This window comes from Phocoena sinus, chromosome 7 (genome assembly GCF_008692025.1).
Source record: "Phocoena sinus isolate mPhoSin1 chromosome 7, mPhoSin1.pri, whole genome shotgun sequence".
NCBI lineage: Eukaryota > Metazoa > Chordata > Mammalia > Artiodactyla > Phocoenidae > Phocoena > Phocoena sinus.
This window is the reverse complement of record NC_045769.1, coordinates 74,572,204-74,597,962: the sequence shown is the minus strand read 5'-3', so window position 1 is coordinate 74,597,962 and position 25,759 is coordinate 74,572,204. Positions and strand designations below refer to the sequence as shown.

Below are 25,759 nucleotides of genomic sequence, written 5' to 3'. Positions count from 1 at the left end.
CTGGGCCCGTGAGCCATGGCCACTGAGCCTGCGCGTCCGGAGCCTGTGCTCCGCAACGGGAGAGGCCATAGCAGTGAGAGGCCCGCGTACCGCAAAAAAATAAAAATAAAAATAACCTATCTGGTACTGGGGTGGGGGCGCCTAACCTCATGCTTGGCCTGACCACTCAGTCATCATCCTGCATAAGGAACCATTCACATTCTCCACATTTACAGGCAAACCTCTCTTACATTATTATAAGCAACAACTATTTCAGCAACCACCACCTCCCTCGGCCCCAAGTCCTCCCATATCTACCCTCTTCATACCCTCGCAGAAAACTTTCTAGAAAGAGCACTCCACAAAGCTCCTTCCACATCTCCCCTCTCCATCCGGTCCATCACCAAAATGCCTCTGGCTAAGGTTCTAACTCTTTGTAACCTTACCTTATCCTTCAGATTCACAGGGGAGCTTCCTCAGAAGTCAGACTCTGAAGCCTCACCCGCCAAGATTTGTATTTGACTGACCTGAGGCCTAGGGATCCCCCAGTCCCCCAGCAATTTGGGTGATGCTGAGAATGCTGAGGGTGGCATCAACTGGTCCATTCCCTAGTTTCTTCCCTAGCTGGGATTCAGAGGCTCCATCTCTCTGCTATCTTTACTTTTATGGGTTGGATCTGCTCAGTTTCCTTGGATGGGAGTTTCCTCTTCTGCCACTCGTATCTTAAACGCTGGTTTCCCCTGAGGCCTCACATCTCAGCCCTCCCTTCTTCTCATTCAAGATGTTACCCAGCTTCAAGGCCACTGAGCCGAACGGAACCACCAGGTTGGGATTCTTTACTCAGTTTTCCACTTCCCTGAATATGCCTTCTTTATCACCTTCTTTCCCTATCGTAGGTCCTTGTCTTTTCACTGTTTATAAAATTAATTTTAAAAAATTTTGCATAACAGGCATTTCAAGTGACATTGAGAAAAAGGATAATAAACCCTATTTTTGACCTCCCAGTTTCAAAAATAAGCCACATCCTACCACTCAGTTCCAAAAATAAGAAATCTTATTTCCTCTATTCTGCCCATTTTCTTCCTGATGTATTTTAATGAGAATCCCAGAACTCACATCATTTCACCCACAAATTCTTTAACAGATAAGGACTTATTCTAAACATAACTATAAAACCAACATCTCACGTAACAAAATTAAAAGTATTCCTCCTCCAAATATCATCTAAAAGCTAATCAGTGTTTAAATTTGCCCCATTTTCAACAACTATAAACATCCCCCACTCCTCCCCCTGAAAATTGCGAGGAGAATGGGGATAAGCACACAAAAAGAGAACTGTTTTTCTCGCCTTTCAGTTATCATCACTAGTGGTGCGGTGTTGGGATTGTGGTGGTGTGGAGAATACTGTGTGTAATGTGTGGAAGACAGCAGATGCCTAACTATGGCCTATTCAAATACTATTGTTCCCTGCTGTTCTGGAGAACCTAAATTTTCCGCGTGGAATAAGGGAGTTAGAGATGTAATTCAGATAAGGTTAAGTAAGAACCATATAAACTGAATTTGAATTGGAAGCAACAGTATGAACTCACTGAGTATTTTATACATACATATTTCCTCTGTCCCCTAAAAAGGCCTAGAAAACGATGACCTACCCAGTAGCACTGAGCATTCCGGATACCCAGACTGTGGGGTTAAACTACCATTTCCCACTAAAAGAAAGAGAACAAGTTGAACTGAACCATGAGGATGCAATCACCAAATCCAGCCAGTTGGAAATTAGAGGTCAAATGGCTGAGTTCTTCACCAGATAAACTGTAAGAAAAGGAAAGGGCTGGAGGGGGAACCTGAGGTTTAGGAGACTTCAAAGACGTAAAACGGTGTGCAAGGCTAAACTACAGTGGCTGGATATGCACAGGCAGGTGATAAGACCATACAGAAAGGCAACGGAGCAATTACTATAGAAGTCAGGGAAGTGGTTACCTCTGGAGAGAGACAGGGACCATGACAGTCATGGGACATGCCAAGGGGCTCTAGGGAGGCCGCTAATACTCTCTTGACCTGTGTGGTGGTCACAAAAAACATTTACCTTATAAAATTAACTAAGCTATGTATACTTTGTGTGATATCTGTATCTGTGCTTTACTTTATAATAAAAAGGTAAAAAGGAGAAGACTAAAGAGGAATGTGTGTTGTTCAAAAACAGATGCAGACTAACACACACACACACACACACACTCGGAGGAAGTAACAGCATTGCATATCATACATATGTGCAAAAAACCAGGTTTGTGTTACAAATAAGTTTATATAATAACCTTCTGAAATGTCAACTGTTTTCTACCTTCAGACAGGAAAATTGTTTTTTCAAGTTACAAGTTTATTAATTTTTCATAGAGAAATAGGCTTCACTTACCTAGTCATTATCAGAAATCAAGTATTAAACTAAAAATGTAACACAGCATCTTATGATAAGTTGGTCCTTCCTCTCTCCCACTTCAGTTACATAAATTTCATGGGTCAAGGATATCAAAAGACTGGAGAGTCCAGATCAATGTTTCCCAAACACTGGGCAACATTATCACCAAATAAGAAAAATTAACACCATAAAATTGTGAAACCTCCCTCACAAAACTTATCTGGACATTTAACACAATCCCAATAATCATACTAACAGGTTTGCTTCTTAGCAGGGAGGGAGTGGTGACTACATATGATAATTTTAAAGTTCATATATTTTTTTACAAACCACACACACACAAATAAATATGAAAATTCTGTAAAATGAAACTTTAAAGTTCTGTAAAAGGGAACGTAAAATAAATATGAAAATTCGGTAAAATGGAATTACCCCTACAAAAGAAAAAAAGTATTAAGCTCCAAGAGTTTAAGAAAAACAGTGTGATCCTACTACACACACAGGCAAAGAGATCAATTAAACTAAATGGATATCCCAGAAATAGACCACAATGTACATGGGAATTTATAATACAAAAGAAATCAAAAGGGAAAATTTGGGACTATTCAGTAAAATTGGAATGACTAGCCAATGGGACAGAGACTGCTTACTTTCCACTAAAATTCCTTCTTCACTTCTTCTTGGCCACATGCTGACCAGCAGGGACTGCATTCCCCACACTCCCTCACAGCCAGATGTGCCCACAAGACTATGTTCTCACCAATGGAAGCAGGAAGTGACATGTGATCACTTGCCCCGAACCTTCTCCTTCGTCCTTCACATGGAGGGAACCCAGCTATGGTAGCAACCCAGCTATGACCATGCAGATAACTGCAGTGACAATTCCTAGAGCCACAGGACAGAAGGAACCTGACTCTCAACGTGGATACGGGCAGTTCTGCTGACTTGCTTTGCTCACACTGGAACTGTTAAGTGAAGAAAAAAGTCAATTCCTCTGTTCTTTGAACCGTAGCATATTTCAGTCCCTTGGTTACAGCAACTCAGCCTTACCCTAATTAATAGAGCACCCAGAGAAAAATTAAGTTGGATTCATACCTAACATACCAGATGGATCAAAGATTTAAGCCTAAAAAAAGAACCACAAGACACAAGGAAAGATAAGCTTTTACCTCTAAGAATGGAAAAGGTCTTTTAACTGTATTACAAAGTCCTGAAGCCACAAAAAGGCTAAATATATATTTATCTCTATAAATATTATGGGGAGGCGGTGGGAGCCGGTGGGGGCAAGGGGGGTTGCCGCATGGCTTGTGGGATCTCAGTTCCCCGACCAGGGATCGAACCCAGGCCCTGGCAGTAACAGCGCCAAATCCTAACCACTGGACCATCAGGGAATTCCCTCTATAACTAATATTTTTTTTTTTTTTTTTTTTTATGCGTTACGCGGGCCTCTCACTGCTGTGGCCTCTCCCGCCGCGGAGGACAGGCCCCGGACGCGCAGGCCCAGCGGCCATGGCTCACGGGCCCAGCCGCTCCGCGGCATGTGGGATCCTCCCAGACCGGGGCACGAACCCGTGTCCCCTGCATCGGCAGGCGGACTCCCAACCACTGCGCCACCAGGGAAGCCCCTATAACTAATATTTTTAAATGTCTTTTATCTGCTGTCTCTTCCACTAGGACGTAAGCTCCATGGAGCAAGAACTGGGATCTATTTTCTTCACTATTGTATAACCTACTGCCTAGAATAAGTGCTTAAAGCATAAGAGGCATTCAATAAATATTTGTTGAATGAACTGGTAAATTTAAGTATACAAAATTTTAAATAATCCACACTGCAAAATAATTATTTTTACACAAATGACCAAGTAAAAGATCACATATCACAAGGAGAGAAAGCGGGGGGGGGGGGGGGGTGGGGGGTGCTAATCTGTTAATGCATAGGAGCTCCTGTGAACTGACAATAAAAAGATCAATAACCCAACAGGAAAATAGACAAAGGACACTAACATAGAGGGAACGGAACAGGAAATACAAAGGGCCTTTAAACTTATGAAAAGATGCTCAATGTCAATCAAAATAAGAAAAAATGCAAATTAAAGCTCCATTAAAACTGTCATTTTTCACCTATAGATTTGGCAGAGAAGAAATTATCAGTTTGACAATTATACTGTGATTGGCAAGGGTATGAGGAAGCAGAGTTTTCATCCATTGCTGGTGGAATCTAAAACTTTGCAAGCTCTATGAACAGAGCAATTTGGCAATATTTCTACCAAAATTAAAATGTGCATATCCTTTGACCCAGCAATTCCACTATTAGAAATGGATCCTATAGATACGTTCACAAACATGTTTAAAATGATATATGTACAAGGTTATTCCCTACAGCCTTGTTCATGATAATAAAACTGGAAATGATCTATATGGTCATCAATATAGTACTGGTTAAATAAATTCCAGCCCATCTCTAAGTGGAATGCTTTTTCACTTGGGTTAAAAAAAAAAAAGAAAGAAATTGCAATAATCTTTAGATTATTGCTGGTATATGCCTGAAATCTCTGAAAGAATATATTAAGAAATTGGTAACAATGGTTGTCTCCAGGAAGGGTAACTGGGAGACAGAGGGAGGAGGGAGACTTATTTCTCACTCTTTTTGTACCTTTTAAACCTTATAAACATTGATTATATTATTACCTTCCTAGAAATAAATATTTTATAAAATAATAACTACAAACATTCATATCGGCCCCAGATATCTAAAAACTTGTCTGGCGACTCTCGCTGTCAACCACACTAGGAAGCTATTGAGCTGAACAATTTTAACCCTGTTTCATAATTAAGAATCACAGGGTTAGCAATTAACTAACACCATCATCTCCTCCTCCTCCCTCAAATAAATATATGTGCAAAATAAAGTCAGTCTCTTAATTCCACCCCTGTTATTCATTACTTTCTCTTAGAACTCATTCAACCTCATGCCACCTTAAATGGGCATGAAAATATCTCATAGTGCTCCAAGGATGGTAGCCAGAACTAACAACTATGCTAATACATTAACACAGCCTAGTGCCAAGGATGTTCCTTCCAGGCATCAAGAAGATAAAAACCTGACATAACTGACACCTCGGCAACAGCCCAAAGCTGTGCATCATCTGCCTTGGAAAATAAAAACTCACATCCTCAGTGACTAAGAGTTCAAAGTCAACAGTCACGGCTTTTGTCTTTTCCCTAATGTGAAAGGTCTCCACCCCCCCCCATATCCCCCTTTAAATTGTAGGCTAACCCCATCACTTGAGGACTGATTGTTATTATGTTACAGCCATATAAGGAACACGAAGAAGTCATTACTTATATTGAGATTCTGCTTAAAAGGGAAAATATCCAAAGCATATCAAGTGAAAGGAAAAAGCAAGTTGTAAAACCAAATGTGTAGCCACGTTCCATCAATTTTTAAACATAATTAATACACATAATTTGTGTGTCTATGAAAAGTTTGTATGTGAAAAATTGTGTGTTCCAAATTATTAGCTGTGGGTAAAAGAGAAAATGAAGGGAGAAAATTTTATCTTTAGACTGTTTCGTACTACTTGAAATTAAATAATCAAAAATAAACTTTTACATAAAAGAATAAAATTTTTGAAAATAATAAATTAGACTTTCCTTAAAAAAGAGAGCACTTGGGCTTCCCTGGTGGCGCAGTAGATGAGAGTCCGCCTGCCGATGCAGGGGACGTGGGTTCGTGCCCCGGTCCGGGAGGATCCCACATGCTGCGGAGCGGCTGGGCCCGTGAGCCATGGCCGCTGTGCCTGGGCGTCTGGAGCCTGTGCTCCACAACAGGAGAGGCCACAACAGTGAGAGGCCCACGTATCGCAAAAAAAAAAAAAAAAAAAAAAAAAAAAAAAGCACTTGACAGCTACTAGAGACCTTCCCCCAAAGTTCTGAACCTAAAGAAGCTACAGAGACCTCATGCTTCTATGTACAAGTTTCAAACCATATCCAGGCAATCCCGACTTTTAACTCAGAGACACTCCCACATACATTTAGCACTTCAGGCCTCCCCTCATAGAAACATCTTACAGACTATTCTAAAGTTGGTATTTGTGTTACCCCCGTAGCTTAACACAACCTTAATAGCATTTCATCCTGAGAGCAAGACTTCTTTACAGAGATTTCAAAGTACTCCAAGGAAGCATATTATGAAAATGTAGTTCTGGGAAAGGTAAAAGTATGGAGGCAATAAAAAGATCAGTGGTTGCCAAGGAGTTGGTAGGGGGCAGGGATTAATAGAGCACAGGATTTTTAGGGCGGTAAAGCTTTTCTGTAGGGTACTATAAAGGGGGATCCATATTACTACACATTTGTCCAAACCCACAGAATGCACAAGAGCAGATCCTAATGTAAATCATGGGCTCTGGGTGATAATGATGTGTTAGTGCGGATCAACTACTACAATAAATGGACCACTCTGCTGGGGAGACAGAGTCTGGGGGAGGCCGGGTGTGTGGGGAACAGGGGCGCCTATGAGAACTCTCTGTATTTTCTGCTCAGGTTTGCTGTGAACCCAAAACTGCTCTAAAACGTAGCCTATTTAGAAGGGAAAAAAAAATTTAAAAAGCGGTCCTAGAAGGTGAAAAGAATGGCAGAAGCATTTTATACGTAGGGAAATGTTGGTGGTATTTGAACAACTTAGCCAGAGTTCAAAGATAACTGAGCAACTCCACCAAAAAGAGCCTACGTTCAAGGTAATGCAAAAATAAAGAACCATTGGGTTTGGTCCTATCTCTCTTATGTTGGATTCATACAAAACAACGAAATGATCATCGTGACTAAGAACTGACCGTGTCAATTTGATCTCTGCCAAGGAACATTAAAAGAGGTGATTTGTTGAAATGTCTCTGCTGCTGGCCCCGGCAAGGCCACTGAGAGCTCCTAGGTAAAAAGCTGGCTTGGCTACCTTAGAGCCGGCTCCGGGGCATCTCCTCCCGCAGTCCTTCCAGCAGTGGCTCTTCCCCAGAGCTCCGCTCACTTGCTCCTGGAGGGAGAGGCGCTCCCAGAGTCTCCTGGAATAATGAGAATTCTCCAGTAGCTCTCGCGCTGGCAATGTGACGCTCACAAGCGGCTCGGGGCTGCGGAGGGGAAGAAGAAAGAAAGCCAGCTAAGCAGAAGAAAAGTCTGTAGTTGTGAACGTGCAGGCTAAAGGAAGTGCACACTTGACAAGCCTTTCAATTGAGGCCACAAAACCAAGGCCGATTTACAATTGCAGCAAGGATGGAAAGGGTTGGAAAACAGACACGCGCGGTCAGTTGAGGTCACAGGTCCGTACCGATCTTAAATATTTTTCTAAATGACACAAAACCCAGTGGAATCTGCAGTTGGTAAACTTCAAAATCAAGCTCCTTTAAAGTCCATATACCACGTACTCTAGCCATTACAAAAACAAAAAAACAAAGGCTTTGCATATATCAACTATGATATGTACCTGGGAAAAACAAAGTTCAAACCGTCCACAAGTATAGAATGAAAGTCTCTCTCCAGACCCCTGGCTGCTCCTAGAGACACCCCATGTACCACAGTAACCAGTTTCTCATGTATCCACCCAAAAATAACCTGGTTTGGGTCCATTTTCAACCACCACTCTCAGCTGTAGACAGATCTAGTTCAAAGACTCATAAAACAATGGTGGGGTTAGGATCACACAGCGGAAAGGAAGGGGGCTCTAGATAACTATCAAAAAAAACAAAAAGCCACCCAAGCTCCTTTTTCCTTTAGGAAGACTTTAAAAACATCAACATTTGTCAAAGGAAGAGGAAATTTTTATTAGAACCAAACTTTCCCATTCAAATAGCTGAGCAACACAAAACACTGAAAAACGTACTCCTTTTGGAAAATAGCACCTTTTTATTTTTTAACCTCAAGGGACACTTTGCCAAGAAAACTTTCATGTAAATAAATCAAAGCAGGAAAGAAATCCAAAATACAGCATTCCTCAATAATTATTTGGAAGTAAAATCACACAACTAAAAAAAAATTCACATCAACCTTGAAATTCAAGGGAAATGCTTGACAAATAATATCAAAACTTGCCTCGCTTCAGTTTAAATTGAGCCTCAGAATCAATTTGAAAAGAGAATCGCGAATGTAAAAATAAGACACACAAAAAATAAGACACTAAAATAAGACAGATAAAAATATCCCCCCGTAGAAAGGTCAACCAGAAGCTTGACATTTTCAGCAATCATTTAGTGAAGTTAAAGAGTAAAAAGCCATTTCTAGAGTGGACATTCTTAAAAACAAACTCTTCAGCTAAGCAGCATCCACAACCCTTGAGTTTCAGAGCAAACTGTGGAAATCCTGGTGCTTTCCTAGATGCCGGGACAGGGGAATTTGGCAGATTCACGCGGAAGGTGCCTCCCCATCTGCCGAAGACTAACTGCAGTTTAGAAGGGGCGAGTGCAAAGGGGCCTTGGCGGCCGCTCTGCCTAGGGCCAGCCATGCCTTCAAGTTACAGGTACTATTTGGAGAAGAGCTTTAGATAAGCAAGAAAAGAAGGAAATACTGGTGCATATTTTTCTGATTCTTTTTAAAAATCAGAGATTTTTTTTTTTTTAATTACAGAAGTACTTCTAATTTCCCTTCCAACTTCCCAGCTCTATCACCTTCCTGCAGAGAATTCCTTCAAGAATGTGCTCAGGTTCTCCTGCCTCGCTCAGCCTTCCCTAATGATTCTCACATTTTCTGGATCTTTCCATGCTAATTCCTCTTGTATTAATATTCTCTAGGACTCAATCCTACATGACCTGGTACTTAATCCTCTTCCTTGAAATGGGTTTGTCTCAAAAAAAAAAAAAAAATAGGCGAGGATCACATTTTCTTCTTCTTCGACTCGCATACAGTTGGTGCTCAAGAGTTACTGGATAAAAATCAAGCCTTCAAATTAAGCATAGTTTAATATTTGTCTTAAAATTATCAGCCTGTCAAATAACCCATGGATTGAAGTCAAAACTGTGGTGTAGGGCTTCCCTGGTGGCGCAGTGGTTGAGAGTCCGCCTGCCGATGCAGGGGACATGGGTTCGTGCCCCAGTCCAGGAAGATCCCACATGCCGCGGAGTGGCTAGGCCCGTGAGCCATGGCCGCTGAGCCTGCGCGTCCGGAGCCTGTGCTCCGCAACAGGAGGGGCCACAACAGTGAGAGGCCCATGTACAGCAAAGAAAAAAAAAAAAAAAATCAGTAAGATAAAATAAATATCTATACAGATATCCTTCGACTTACGATGTGGTTACATTCCAATAAACCCACTGTAAGTTGAAAATGCATTCACTATTTCTTACCTACCAATCCTCAGAGTTGAGCCCAGCCTAATTTAAACTCGCTCAACACTTACATCAGCCTACGGTTGGGCAAACTCACCTAACACAAAGCCTATTTTATAATAAAGTGTTGAATACCTCATGTACTTTACTGAATACCGTACAGAAAGTGAAGAACAGAATGCCTCGAAGTGTATCAGTTGTTTACCCTCGTGCTCACGTGACTGAGTAGGAGCTGCCGCTGCCCTGCCTCTTAAGAGAGGGTCGTACTGCATGTCTCATGTCGTACTGCATGTCTCATGTCGTAGTGCATGTCTCATGTCGTACTGCATGTCTCATGTCGTAGTGCATGTCTCATGTCGTACTGCATGTCTCATGTCGTACTGCATGTCTCATGTCGTTGGCCCGGGGAAAGATCAAAATTCACAATTCAAAGTACACTTTCTACTGAATGCGTATCACTTTCGCACCATCTTAACACTGAAAAACTGTTAAGTCAAACCATCGTAAGTCAGAGACCATGTGCATACAGCAAACTGCAGCAACTTGTCACAAAACTTTCACTGAGCTGAGTTTTTCCAAAACCTTGGCCAATTTATTTGTTTAGCTATGGAGATTTAATTATTGGCAACTAACCATGCCATGTGAAAATCTGACCCATAAAGGTTAGAGGCACATTCCTGTGAAGTGGTGGAGGGTGGGAGTGAGGAAGCGGGAAAGGAGAAATACAAAAAAACTTTCTAACTCCAGCGGCAGGCTTAACATAGTAGTACATTTTTCTTTCATCCAATTTAAGATAACATGCATAGTTTCTTAAAAGTCATGGTGATATGATGGGATTGATAACAGGCAAGCATAAAAGGTACTTAAAAGCTAACGTGTTCTTGGCAGTCAATACAGCAGCTAAGCGACAGGGAAATCGGGGCAAGTTTTCTCAACTTTTTAATTATAACTATATCCTTGGCTTCTAGAAACTGTGGCTTTCAAATACTACAAATCCTTGCTCTTTCAAGACATCATCCCTTGTATGGTGATGGATGTTAATGAGACTTAATGTGGTGATCATTTTGCAATATACACAAGTATCGAATCACTGCAATGTATACCTGAAACTAACATAATGTTATATGTCAATTATGCCTCAATTAAAAAAAAAAGACAAAAGACATCATCTCATACCTTCCCCGTCTATCCACCCAGCCTCATAACCCAAATAAACCATGGTGTGTGTATCTTTGATATAGAATTACTGTTAACTGAAATTACTTTAAGTAGCGTATAATAGCAAGAACATGGACTTAGGAAAGAGCCAAACCCAGTTTTCTAACCTAGTAAATGTGATCTTATACAAATCATTTAACCCGTTTGTTTCAGTTTCCTCTGCCACAAAACAAGGTTAATATATCTCCCATCTTTAAGAGTTAGTAATAATGCCAATTATCATTTAGTTCTAGAACTGTGCTAACCACACAATTGCATTATCTGATTTAATCCTAACACCACAAAAATGGAGAGGAAGGTATTAGTATTCCTACTTGAAAGATAAAAAACCAGCGATAGAGAGGTTAAGTAAAACTGTCCCAAGACCACGCTTTTGAAATATGTGGTAAAACAAATCAACTCAAGTTATGCTGAGTCCAAAATCTGTGTTCTTAATTGCCTGTAAGTTAAACTGTATCTTGACTATTTGTAAGAACTGAAGTGAATTCTTGTAGTAAATATTCTTAGGTCCCTTTACTGTTTTCTACCTCTTAAAATAATAGAAGTGCTAAAGCAGCATGGTAGAAAAGCATAAAGTATACCAATCCCAAACAATAACACAAATCATCCACATGATACTACAAATGTCCTCTTGTTCTGGCTCTAAAATAACAACGCTACAACCAAGCATATAAACGTCAAGGACCCTTGAAGAATAATCTACTCCAGATACCTGAATACGTGGGCAAGATAATACTGGGTATTATCTATCAGTAATTCTGAAGAAAGGCAACAGAGATATCAACCAGTTCCCAAGATTCCCAATCTCCCAGTGGGGAAAAAAATAGGTCACACACCCTAGACAAGCTTGGGGGCACCACAGAGCTCAAAGAACAAGGAGAGCCACATAAGTTGAGGAAAGATAAATGCTGATTGAATCAGGAAGCAGAGAGGAGCACAAGGATACAGCAAATCTCCTTCTCCAGAAATTTTCAAATTCCCTGTAGACATTACGCTTTGGGATTTGGGAATGAGAAATGGGAATGTCCAGCAAGTTCCCCAGAATTCCCCAAGTTGTAAGTTATTCAACAAACACTTCCAAACACCCTTTACTCGTTATTATGGATATCTAAAAGAAAGGTTAAATAAATAAGAAATAAACTTAACAGTATTTCCAAAGAACTGTAGTCTGTAACAAATGTTCAAAAGCTAGAGAATGTCAGTGAGCATTACTGGAGCATTAATAGCATTCCAATAGCAAGCCAAATCCAGCCCTCAGTTTGTTTTGGTAAATAAAAGTTTTACTGGAACACAGCCCCACTTGTTCATTGCACGTATAGTCTGTGGCTGCTTTCACACGAAACAGCAGAGGTGATAGTTGTGACAGAGTCCATATGGCTTGCAAAGCCTAAAATATTTATGATCTGGCCCTTTAGAGAAAAGGTCTGTTGATCCCTGAAATAACCTTCCTCGTAGATCCAAATGCAGGTTAACAGCACTACACAGAATCGCATGTTGAAACTGCCATCTTAAAGGCTTATTTTGCTTTGGAAACGTATTTCTTGGAATACCACTCACAGGATTTGTAAACAACACGCTATGCATATAAATTTATATTTATTTTATTTGCAAGGATGACTCACCAGTAGCAGCAGACAGGGCCACGAATACCATTTATAACATAGCAACAGCTACAAGCAATCATGACCAATTCTCTCCTCTGCGCTCCTATCCTGACCTGGCTCTGGGAAATGTCAATCTTATCCTTCAGTTCCGTAGGCTAGCTTTCAACTTGACATCAGTGGATTCCTTTCATGTACTTATGTCTCTATGTTGATTGTTTTCATTCTCACAGGAGAATTTCAACACTTTTTCCCATTTACCTTTTTTCTTAACTGATTTATCTGGGGATTTGGAAAAATATAAATGTCCCAAGAAATCCTGGGAAGGAATTCTACCATGAAAGCACTATTCTCTTCAGGTGTATATTTAGATGCTGAGTAGGAATCCAACTCACCAGAAAAAGAGTTGGGGAGAAGAGGCAAGCATGAGGATGAACCAAGTCTCCAGGATGCCTCAAGGAAAAGATTAAGGTCTGTCTCAAAGCCTAGGAAGAAGACCAACCAAAGTGGAGACAGGAAGAAAGCAAGATTTCCTAATGCTTTGGCCCCTGGGATGGATTTAAGGTCCAAATTTCAGAGCACCTTTCTCCTCCAGAATTTAAATTATCATTTGGCTAAGATGAGAGGCATCTACTGTGGACCATGACAGGAGTGAGTGCAATTAAGTACCAGACTATATTTCTGAAGATAACATGCTTATAAATTATAACTTCAAACATCCTCATCCAAAGTGGTTTGGAACCCTATCAAAATCCCATTTCTCTGTCCAGCCTTTTAAAGGCTCATTTATTTGTGCCAGAAATATAAAGCATGAGGATCATAATAAAACTCAAGGAAACAAAGGCAGTGGGATAGAGTAGCAGCAAGAGGGTTCCAGACTTGAACCACAGAGTCCTGGGCTGAATCCCAGCCCTGTCAGTCACTACACAGGTAGTCTTGGGCCAACTGAGCTGCCGTCTCTCCCAGGCAAAATGGGCATCAGGACGCCCCTGCAGAGTGGCCATATGTGAAGTACGCGGCATGTGGTGGGTGGTAATAGATGATAGCTATTAATAAAAATTTAATATTTAAGGAGCAGGTGTAAAGAAGAGGAAACAGTGAGGAAGAATGAGAATCACAAGGGTTGAATTAATAGGTTGAATCGTATGAAATTGCCAAAATTTGACCACTTTGACTCATAAAACTAGTAATTTAAAAATAAATATTATAAAAGAAGCCTGAAAGGAGAGAACATGGAAGACTAATACCCCATACTCATTCCTCCACTGGTGGCACCTTAGAAGAAATCCAGACACCAGATGGGAAGGCTACAGACTAAAATAGAAAACACCTTCGTCAACTCCTCACCAGATAGGAGGTGTGACTTCAGGGAAGAGAAGATTCAACAGAGACAGACAGAAAGACAGAAACACACACACACACCCTCGCTCACACGTAGCCCATGTAATTCACTTGTTCTCTCTCTTCCTTCTCCATTCCTGCTCTCTCCTTTTCTTTCCTTATTTCTTTCCCCACACAAGGCCCGAAGGTGAGTTTTGTTAACCATTTTGGGAAGGAAACACAGCATTTCTGGTCAGCTGATGTTACCAGCTGCATGGCAAGCCTTTCTGCAGGCCTTGTAGAGCAGCTGGTAGCTCGATAAAAGAAATCCAATGGGACTTCCCTGGTGGCGCAGTGGTTGGGAGTCCGCCTGCCAATGCAGGGGACACGGGTTCGTGCCCCGGTCTGGGAAGATCCCACATGCCGCAGAGCGGCTGGGCCCATCAGCCATGGCCGCTGAGCCTGCGCGTCTGGAGCCTGTGCTCCGCAACAGGAGAGGCCACAATGGTGAGAGGCCCACTTAACACACACACACACAAAAAAAACATATAAAGAATTATAGAAGTTACTATTTCATAAAACCAGTCTTCATTTTAGAATGGCTGTAAGTTTTCCTAGTACATGTATTCACCAAACAACTACTACACATTAAGGTTAAGTTTTTCAGAACCATATCTACAGAAATTTCCAGAAACATTGAAGGGGGTTATTACAAAAGAGGGGCACCAAAATAAAGAACAGAGAACTAATGCTTTTAAAAACCATTCTTCCAATGCCCTCTTGCAAATATTTATGTCAATTACCAACCTAAATAAAATTTTCACCAGATCATTCTCCCTAATTAAGATTCAATGAGAATTTTTTTTAAAAAGGCAATCAACATTCTTTTTCTAATTGTTTGGTTTAATTTTTATTTACCCATAGGCACTTCCAAGGCTAGGCAGGAAACCGCTTGCCCCCTGTTCTGTCTTGCGGACAGAACAAGGTAACAAACAGAAAAAGATCCAGTAAAGTTTAAAAAAATTAAGAGTGAACAATATCTTGTATGGCTGTGTTTTCTTGTTGTGTGCTACGTGTGCGTACTAATATCCATAATTATGTCAGACAAGCTATGCATTTTACAAGCAGTTGCCAGACCTGCAGTGAGTTATCTGAAAAACTAACATGCAAGCTTCTTGAAGAGGAAAATAGCTTCTTATTTACTGTTTAGCTTTATAATAATTGGGTACCATCCCTTCAATACTGGAGAATCAACAAATACTTGCTGACTGAAGAACAATGATGAGATTAATTTAAAATAAGATTAAAGTCAGGAATCCAGGGGACTCTGGGTCTATCACTCACCGAGCAGCCTTGAACATTAGGTTTCTTCAAAGCCTGCTCTATCATCTCGATAGGACTATTGCAGGGGGTCATCAGGCACAGTGGAGAAAACATTACATGAATGAGCTAGACACACCCCTGCACCATAGCTGTGTGACACTGGTAAGTCACCTGTGTCCTCCGGCATCCATTTTTCCTACCTAGAAATTGAGAGTGGTGGCCCAAGTTGGTAAGTTTCCTCCTACCTCAAAGATTCTCTGTTTAGATATTTCTTTTCCAATTGCTAGCAGGATTCCGCAAGAATTATGCTAACAGGAAAGGCTACCTCTTTAATTAAAGATGGTTTTCCAATCTACTCCTGTATTGAAATGCGAACCAACCCGCTCATTAAAAAATAATAACATTTTTCATTTAATTTAGCAATTTAGTTCTTAACTCACCGAGGTTTGCTTTTAATTTAATTTGCCTACCAATAATTTGTTTGCCAACTGAAGAATAACTGAGTAAGAAAATGCACAAAAGGGTGCTGAATAACAGTGGCGGGGTGCAGGGAGGGAGGCGGTGTCTATCACGGCCAGTCTCTCAAGGGGTATGGGAATATGTCCAGTTCCCAAGACAAGGTATCTGGATTAACAAAACTCAAGTCAGCGTGTCTACATCACCCACCACCCAAGCTGCTAACCTTCGTTTATGTCCTATCTCATGCAATGGAACCACCCAGCCCTTCCTGTCTCACACAGGCAGCACTCCAACTCTTTCTCAGTGATTTCTTCTAAGAACCTGCCAACAGTGCCAACAATGGCTCTTCTGAGCATGTGCAAATTCCTGATTTCTAGGACCTGGCCTGAGACTTCTCCCACCTCATCCAGTTACCACTCCCCAGGCACTCTGACCCTAACTGCACCTTACAGCTCCCTGAGGACGCCTCCATCTTGTTTGCCTTCTGCCTTTGTACTTGTCCTCCTGAAATGTTTTTTCCATCTGTCAATTCGTATACTTCAGAATCAGCTCAAGAATCATCTCCCGGGCTTCCCTGGTGGCGCAGTGGTTGAGAGTCCACCTGCCGATGCAGGGGACACGGGTTCGTGTCCCGGTCCGGGAAGATCCCACATGCCGCGGAGCGGCTGGGCCCGTGAGCCATGGCCACTGAGCCTGCGCGTCCGGAGCCTGTGCTCCCCAACGGGAGAGGCCACGACAGTGAGAGGCCCGCAAACCGCAAAAAAAAAAAAAAAAAGAATCATCTCCCTATTGAAATCTTCCCTGAAGCCCCCATGACCAACCACACCCTGTCTAAGATACATGCACCCCCATCTGTTGTTACCACGGCACTTCAATTTTTTTTTTTATTTCACTGCCTAATGAGCCTGTGAATTCCTCAAAGATAAGTAGTATTTTTTCATTTCTGAATCATCAGGGATAGTCTTATAAACAAAAGGTCCTTAATAAATGCTTATGAATGAATGGGTGAACCCTGATAATGGATTCAAAGCAGAAGAGGAACACTGTAAGGGAAATATGAACAGTAAAAATTGAGAAATAATTATGCTAATGGAAAAAAGGAGGTAGGCCTACCAGAATACACGTTTAGGGTTGTCATGGCTTTTCATACAAAGCAAAAAAACTCCCCCAGATCCTAGGTTAAAGAGACTAAGAGAGAACTAAAGTGTTTATTTCATACAAAAAGACAGTACGTAAACTAAACGTATACACTAAACCATAGCTTCCTACTGACTTACATATGAAAACAAGGAAGTATTCCCTACTCCAACAGTTTAGACCATAATCTTTTTCTAAATTACATATATACAGAAAAATAGCTTGAGAGCTACACTCAAATACCATGCTAACCCTGTAACATTACTGGAAATTAAGATGTCAATAAAATGTAAGAAGGGAAATGATTCATCTTATAAGAATAATGTTAATTTTTTTTCCGAGAAAATTATTCCCAAGGTGGCCATGTGGAGCCAGGCCTCCACACAATTCCCAAAGCTAGGCTCTCACTCACTGGCCTCCCTCCAGATGTCTTCAGTCAAGGTGCTGGGGGCCAGAGTGGGAAAAAGATGAGTCCTTCTTACCATGACAATGCTACCTTCTTAATGGTTCTCCCCAGCCAACCCATTTCCCCAACCTCAACCTTTTTACACCGCACAGTAGGAAGAAAAGAATAAATACATAAATTGCTATATAATGCAACTGAACTTAGTAAGCATAAAGAAGGTAAGAGAAAGGAGCCCATGGCCAAAGTTGAACGCTAAGGAAAAGAGAAGGAAGATGCCGAGAACAAGCTTGCCTGTTATTAGCACTGGCTGTCTGGGATCACTTGAAGTTTACACATAAAATTGCTTAAGGCATGAGTCATTTCAAATCATGATGTATTGATTCATTTAATGTGTTCAAGCAAACCTGCGATGAAGGTGACCTAGAAGTCCTGAGACGCAGATGATTATCCAATCAAAATAAGGGGGGTGGCAGACATATTTTGAAAATCAAAACCATAAATAAATGTTCAGAAAATTTTTACATAAAAAAGAATGAAATATGCCATTTGCAGCAACATGCATGCAACTAGAGATTATCATACTAAGTGAAGTTAGAAAGACAAATACCGTATGATATCACTTACATGTGGAACCTAAAATATGGCACAAATGAACCTATCTACAAAACAGAAACAGACTCACAGACATAGAGAACAGACTTGTGGTTGCCAAGAGGGAAGGGGGAGGAGGAGGGATGGATTGGGAATTTGGGGTTGGTAGATGCAAACTATTACATTTAGAATGGATAAACAACAAGGTATACCACACGGGAACTATATTCAATATCCTGTGATAAACCATAATGGAAAAGAATATAAAAAAGAATGTCTATATGTGTGTAACTGAGTCACTTTGCTATACAGCAGAGATTGGCACTACACTGTAAATCAACTATAGGTCAATAAAAAAATTTGAATTAAAAAAAAATTTTTTTTAATCTTGTTGCTTTCTCATTACAAACGGGCAGAAGAATTTGAGATTTCTTAGTTTATCAAAATTGAACATAGGTTTAAAAAACAAAAGATTGAGAGTTCACTGTTCTAGAGGATTCTGTCAACAAAAACTGGTGTCAACCAGGGGGTTGGTCCAGGAACTTGGCTTCTACTCTCACTTAGTTCACAGGATGATTGGGAGCCCAAACTTCAACTTCTACTTCAATGATCTTAGCTTCAAAATCAGTCTTACATGCTGATGGTTTCTTTGGGGGATGATGAATATGTTCTAATATTAGATAGTGTTGACAGTTGCACAACTCTGAATACTAAAAGCCACTGAATTGTACATCACAAAAGAGTGAATGTTTTCGTATATGAACTAAGTCAATAAAACTCTTATTTTAAAAAATCACTCTTAAAGCTCTTACGCCTTTTTCTATATAACTTAGACCTTGCGTGTATGCTGTGCAGTGCCTGCTAACTGCATGGGCATACGTTGTCTCCCGATTCATTTTGTGGAAAGGGCCGAAACATTGGAATCACACAGCTTGGGAACTGAACCTAGCTCTGTCACTTCCCAGGCTCTGGGATCTTGAGCACATTACTGTCTGAGCCCCAGTGCCCAGCTATAAAACAAGCAGACACTACCTACCTATCAGATGAGAGGACTGTGAATCTACAAATCACCACCAAGCTCAGACTGATGGTAACTGGCAGAAAATAAAATGGGATGGGCTCTAAGAAAAGATGTATGTCGGGGATGAGACAAAAGGGTACACGCAAAAGCCGGAAGGATGTGGCAAATGCAGAGTCAGGACCAAAGCCAGCCTTGCCTAGAATTAGGGCAAACCCTTCTGGAATCTTCCTTTTGGTTCCAATGATGCTATGGGCTGGTGGTGATGTGAAGTGGGAGGGTGAGGATAGGGCTGTTTGCAGAGCAAGCGCTATTATCAAGACTACCTTATCTATGGATACTTAAATCTCAGGATTCTTACTCAAGTAATTTTATATGAGTAACCACAAAGCAGAGACATTTTCTATACTTTTCATCTCCTCACGTGTCATTAAGCATTCAGTCCACTAATGGAATTATAACCTCTTGATTTGGGTTGCTATTAATTAGAACACATAGCTTTCCACCAGGATTCATTTTTTATAGATTAATTCTATACAATAAAACATGCCTGAAGTTGAGTGTATTAGCAGTCTTTTCATCGCAAGCCTCAAGATTCCATACCTGTGATTAACGTACATCAGCACAAGCTGAAACTTCAGCTCTTCCATCATTTGTGGTATTGCAACTCTTAAGAAGCAACTTACCTGACAATTAATACAAACAATCTATATTTACCATCAATAACACAAATTCCCAACTGGGTCAGAATTTCTAATGTGAAAGTCTTTAGAGTGGTTTTAATAACATCATTCTCATTTAAAATGTGCACTATTTGCCAAGCGGCAATTAAAAGAAAAAATTATATGTATACATATATACATAGTGTGTATATATGTCCATGTGTATGTACACACATACACATATATATTTTTTAAAAACATATAAACTTTACGCCACACGTTTCTACCATCGAAAAGCAATTCCAGAAGAGGTAAAAAGATGAGCAAGTTGTCCTGTCCTCCCCGCAAGTAGAGCCTACACCACAGCCAACTGAATCCTTTCACTCCAAGTTGCTCGCGAGACCAACAGGTTAACAAACTAGTCTTCCTCAGCAGCACTTTAAGGCGCCAGGAGATTAGTATGAAAAAAAAAAAAAAAAACCAAACATTAGTAATTGTCTCTGTTTACCCTCCACACGGTCAACAATTCTGAGAAACATTCCACTGAGCTTTTTCAGGTCACTAAACCCTTGTCCATTTCATAAATATTTGTCTCCTGATTTTGCTTTTTTACTTTTTAAATCCCAGAGGGAAATGATAATGTTCTATAAGTGTTAGAATGGCTTCGTTTCTAAAATTGGAAGGAAGAAAAGGCTAGCTTCTGTTAGTTCTAATTTTGAAAGTGTTAAGTATTAGGGGAGGGACCTCTCAGATAATAACCTTTTTTTTTTTTTACATTTCAGTTGTCTCAGGTGCATTTTTGTTGCTTCTACTAGCATTGCTGTGCAGTCAGGTTTATCTTAAGACAACACATTCTAGCATACATTCAACTGAGTCTCCTAGATTTATAGCCAAATTTAGACGGGCTTAACACAACCGGAAGGTGTCCTTCCACAGTTTTTCATTTCGGACATATGAAGAGTGGGTCAGATACATGTCTAGAAGCTATTTTATTTCAAACATAATTTTGTATGGTGAACTTTCCTACACACACACACACACACACACACACACACACACACACACACACACACCATGCTTTAACTGCTACTTCAGAGTTGCAGTCAACTCCTCATGCCATTAGCAAAGACAAGATCCAATATGTAAGATAATTTAGGGGAAAAAAAAGCAAATAAATATAAATATTCCATAGAAATAGGGGCCTGTCAGGTTGGGAAAAGCTTCCATAGCTTCTATATGTGAATATATTCTCTCTCTAAAGAGAGGTGAGTGGTTCCCAACTCTGAGGTTTATTGTACATCAAACATCAAGAATGTTAAGGAGGGCTTCCCTGGTGGCGCAGTGGTTGAGAGTCCGCCTGCCAACGCAGGGGACACGGGTTCGTGCCCCGGTCCGGGAAGATCCCACATGCCGCGGAGCAGCTGGGCCCGTGAGCCGTGGCCGCTGAGCCTGCGCGTCTGGAGCCTGTGCTCCGCAACGGGAGAGGCCACAACAGTGAGAGGCCCACATAATGCGTAAAAATATAAAATAAAATAAAAATAAAAAAGACTGTTAAGGAAACTCAGTATCTCATACACATTTACTGTCATTTCTCAAATAACTATGAATTCATGGATATGTATATATATCCACATTTAATACATACTATATGAATATATAATCAATCCATATATAATAAAAATGCAACTACAACCTTTAGTGAAGGCTCTAATTTTTTTTTTTTTTTTTTTTAAGGAAATTACCAGCACTCCATGCCCTACCCCGTTCTCAGGTATCCTCCATCATTTCTCTCTCCTACACTGTGGGTAAAACCTGGAACGGAGGCTGCACTGCCTGAGCTAGATTTCAGGCCCTGCCATTTGCTACGTTTAGCACCTTAGGCACATAACTCATTTCCTTCATCTGTAAAATTAAGATAAAAAGAATTGGACCCGCTTCACAGAGTAATAATCGTAAGGGCTAAATGAATGAATATATGCAAAGCACTCAGGGCAGAACCTCAACCAGGAGCACCGTGAAAGGGTAAGCCATCACTATTATTGATGCTGTTCTTATTATTAGAACCAGAATCTTGACTTTTGTGATATTCACTTCCTTGTTTTTCTCAATAGTTCTTACCTTTTAAGGACTAAAAAACAGTGTTACTCTGACTTGGCTTGTAAAGACTTTGACTTGTCTTTGAATTCCCGTCTTCTCTCACTCTGCAAGACATTAATAGAATGCACAGGGGAGGGTGGTACTGAAATGGCTCTAACGGACATCAGAACTTCTTGACCTCAAGAACAATCCTGCAATACTCACAATGAACTGCAGTGTAGCTCTGCTGCAAGGCAGGACTGAAAACGAATGGTTAAGTCCAAGGAGCCCTCAAACTCTAAAAATAGCGTTTATTGGTAGACTAAAGGGAAACCTTCACACTGACAATGAATATGCAGATTCCATCCGCCAAGGGTTATCTAGTGAGGAGATCACTAAAAGCAAGTCACCGCCAACCAACCAGACAACTGACATCTTTAATTTAGTACACGTACTACTCAATAGGGGTGCATAGGTGAACATCTATCAAGAACACTATGGAGTCATTTATACTATAAAATCTAAAAATGAAAACAAAAGTGTCACATCTGGAACTCACCCAAGTCCTTCAAACATATAAAATTAACACAGTGATGCCCCGACATTTAGAAAAAGACAAGCTGGCGCAGCAGTGCAAGCATGACATGTTAAATAAAGGCCGTTCAATATCTAGCATTAATCACTGAGGAATCGTATTTCCTCAAAATGGTCTCTCTAGTTTGCCGGCTAAATAAAAACTATACAAGGAGAGACCACACACTTCTTTTTAAAAAAATGCCTAACATGAAGGCTTACCTAAAAGAACATAGTCTGCCCGTGGATCTTACTTTAGTCACAGGAGAAGAAACCATACTTGAGATACTATGGCCACTGCCACTTCGTGTGGCCTGGAAGTGGCCTGGAGGGAGAGGTCTACAGCCAGGAACCTTGAGACCACTCACAATCCACATGGAGTTTCCAAAAGGGGAACACAGGTGGCACCTGAAGCCATGACTTACTGCTCTTCCCTTTACATTTTACCCAACATCTTCACTCTGCGATCAAAGCCCTCCATTTCAGGAGGGTAACCTGGGCAAGCTTCACTCCCAGCCAAGCCATCACCAGGTGTTTTTGTCAAGGTTCACTCCCCCCAGGGTGCTTGGACACACGTGCCCTGCCCTGGCTTTGCCCACCAGGAAGCGACAGCCACCCTCTGCCAGCAGGACTTTGCCTTCTTCAGCTCTGAGTCCCCAGGCCCTGGCATGGTGCCTGGCACAGGGCATGCAGTCAAGGAAGTGTGCTAAAAAATAACTGACTGTCTCTCCTCCTCCACGGAGCTTTCCTGGATTTAAAAGCACTGTATACCCCTACCCTCCCCCATTCTGACAGGTCTAGATAAAGAACACCCCAGCTCCTCTTCTGGATGCCCACTGCAATACACAATAAATACCAAATCACTGGTTCTTTATAATTTGTTTCATTCCAGCTGCACCAAAGAACAGGAGCAGCCTTAAGGAAGTTAATTCCTCAAGCTTTATGTTTCTTTCACCTGTAAAATGAGGCTACAGATACCAACTTCCTAACACATGTAAAGTCTGCGGCATAAGACTTGGCACAAAAGTAAACACCTAAATATCTGTTCCCTCACCATCATACACCATACATTAAAGAGTCAGAGTAACTTAGATTTCAAACTCACAGGAAACAGAGACAGGACTAGGGCATCGGAACTTTTCTTTTGAATTTTCAGAGCTGCTCTCTACACCACTCACATAGCACTTCCTTCCTTCGCTTCTCTGGAGACCCCAGGGCTTACATGGCTGTGGGATAGTAAGTGCCCAAAGTCGGTCTCCTGCTCGCAGCCTTGCCTGGCCCAGGGTCCAAGCAGAGGGCGTGACTCAGAGAATGGGCTCAGAAAGTACACAGAGAATGAATGTAAGTAAACCAAGTCTCTGCCACTCTCCAAAATGAGATTTTTTTTTACTTTAATTTTTTGCTAAGTTTGAGCATGGAAATTCAAAGATACTTGTGGGGAAACTAGAGCATTACATCTGTGACCAAGGACTTCTCCTGGTTCTTAAGTAGAACTCTCAAACTTTAAGGATCATAACACTTAGATGCATTTTATATAAATTAACAAGTTTCTATTGTCACAAACCCAAACTAGCCCAGACAAACAGGCCTGGAAACTACCAGCCAACTTCATTCTGTGAGTAACCATTAAGTTTTAATCAGGTTGCGGTTCAATTTCTGCAACAGTGAGCATTAAGAAGGGCTCCTCAAAGAAAGCGGGCAAAAGTGGGAAGAAAAGGAGGAGGGGTGGGGGGATGGGGGAGGAGGGGGGAGGAGGAGGGGAGGAGGGGAGGAGGGGGGAGGAGGGGAGGAGGGGGGAGGAGGGGAGGAGGAGGGGAGGAGGAGGGGAGGAGGGAGAGGGGAGGAGGGAGAGGGGGAGGGGAGGGGGAGGGGAGGAGGAGAGGGAGATGGAGAGGAGGGGAGGGAGGAGGGGAGTAGAGGGAGGAGGAGAGGGAGGAGGGGAGGAGGGGGAGGAGGAGGGGGGAGGAGGAGGGGGAGGAACAGAACAAAAGAACTGCCCCCAAGCCAGCCCTGTTACACAGACTCCTGACTGAACACTTCTGCCCCTCTTTGCAGCTGTTGTCTCCCGCAGTTGGCATGAAGTGCTGCCAGTCTGGGACCAGCTTCCAGTGAGGACAGCATTGTTTTATTGGCTACTTAGGCAGTGCACACACCATTAATGGAGTTTTTATCTCTCCATTTTCCTGTCAGTACAGTACCAGCCAGTCTGACTCTGTTATTATCATTAAGAAAGCTTTTTTTTTCCTTCTCCACACACACTCTTTAATCCAAACAACATCTGGGAACTCTAGCCTCTATCACATAAAAGGGAAACAGATTTAGAGGGAAAGGGTGGGGGGCAGTACAGTTCCAGCCACACTGAACAACAACCAAATTCCAACAGCCAAGCTTATCTGGAGACACCTATTATCACTGAAAACACTGTTCACTTCAAAAGGCAAGGTACTTTCCACCACATTACTTTAAACCTCCTCTTGACCTGCACTATATGGAAAAGATCCCATTTTGACATGTAGCTTTTTAAATTAAAAAATTTTTTTTTTGCCTGCACCTCGAGGCTTGCAGGATCTTAGTTCCCCGACCGGGGATTGAACCCGGACCAAGGCAGTGAAAGTGTCGAGTCCTAACCACTGGACCACCAGGGAATTCCCAACATGTAGCTTTGAAAAAAAAAAAGGAAAAAGAACATTTTATTGCTGCTTTCCTCAAGTTCACTTGTGAAATAAAAGAATCACATTTAGAACATAATTTTTTAAAGAATGAACTTTTTTCCAAAAAGGAAAAAAAAATAAAGACCCTTTATGAGACATTACTGGTGAGTACATCTCTAGTATACAAACTAATAGGAAAAAACTGGAGCCATTAAAGCCAGAAAACATGTCCTCCTGTAACAGACAGCTGCCTTCCTCTGTCCTTTAAGTGCGTTTTTTGCTTAGATCATGCTCCGTGCGTCGTGGAATCAATACAGGAAAATGCACAAGAGCCAGCCACACTGCAAATTCACACAATAGAGCAGGTTCAAGCCCCCGCAGCTCCTCTTTCCCTTTCCTGTCCCTGGCACGTGCATCTGGGGAAAATGCACACCCGCTTTCTACGTCACGCTTGAACATGCCTCGTGGGGTCTCCAATGGTGGTCCTTCCAGCATTGCTTCTACATAACCACAACCTAAAAGTTACAGACCTAAATATGCAGATGTCTAGCAACCCGTCATGCACCTCACCCCTACTCCTTTCTGAGTTTTCTAGAATGCACCAAGAACAACTCTAGTTAGGTTAGAAGGGATTTACTTCCCCAGACTTGCTTATCGCCAAGGAGAAGACACAATCAGAACAGAACATTTAAGGAAAACCAAAATTTGAGTGTCAGCAAAGGTTAATAGTTTATTTTTAATTTATCTTTTCATTCCATTCAGCAAAAAGGAGGAAATCACTAAACTGTCTGAGCCGCAGGCTCCCCGCTCACTGGAAGCTTTGCCTTAGAGCCCCTGGCAGTCTGCTGTTAATGACAGTCTCAGTAACCTGATCCTCTCACAGTGGGAGACTTGAGTAAGCACTGGCCTCTCTCGGGTCTCGCCTTTCCATTGTCCCACCCTGCAGGGCCAGCTGTTTCTGACAGCCAAATTGCTGCATGCTAAGCAGTGAATGCTGTCAGAGAAGGAATTTTCATTTCTATAAT

General features: G+C 41.5%; 1 protein-coding gene and 1 non-coding gene across 5 annotated transcripts in view; both read right to left on the bottom strand.

Annotated features, from left to right (window-relative positions):
• Window positions 1-25,759, bottom strand: part of ACVR1 (activin A receptor type 1) — a 131,861-nt gene that overhangs the window by 71,914 nt on the left and 34,188 nt on the right. For 2 of the 4 annotated variants that reach the window (XM_032637735.1, XM_032637734.1), the window contains exon 2: window positions 7,344-7,515. The exons of 1 other annotated variant lie outside the window; for it this stretch is intronic. The gene's annotated coding sequence lies outside the window, so the exon portion shown is untranslated. Of the gene's footprint in view, window positions 1-7,227; window positions 7,516-25,759 lie in introns of those variants that run through there. One more of the 4 variants, XM_032637736.1, reaches the window with a different exon arrangement.
• Window positions 3,715-3,786, bottom strand: TRNAN-GUU. Its single transcript has one exon. It is a non-coding gene; the product is annotated as a tRNA-Asn (tRNA).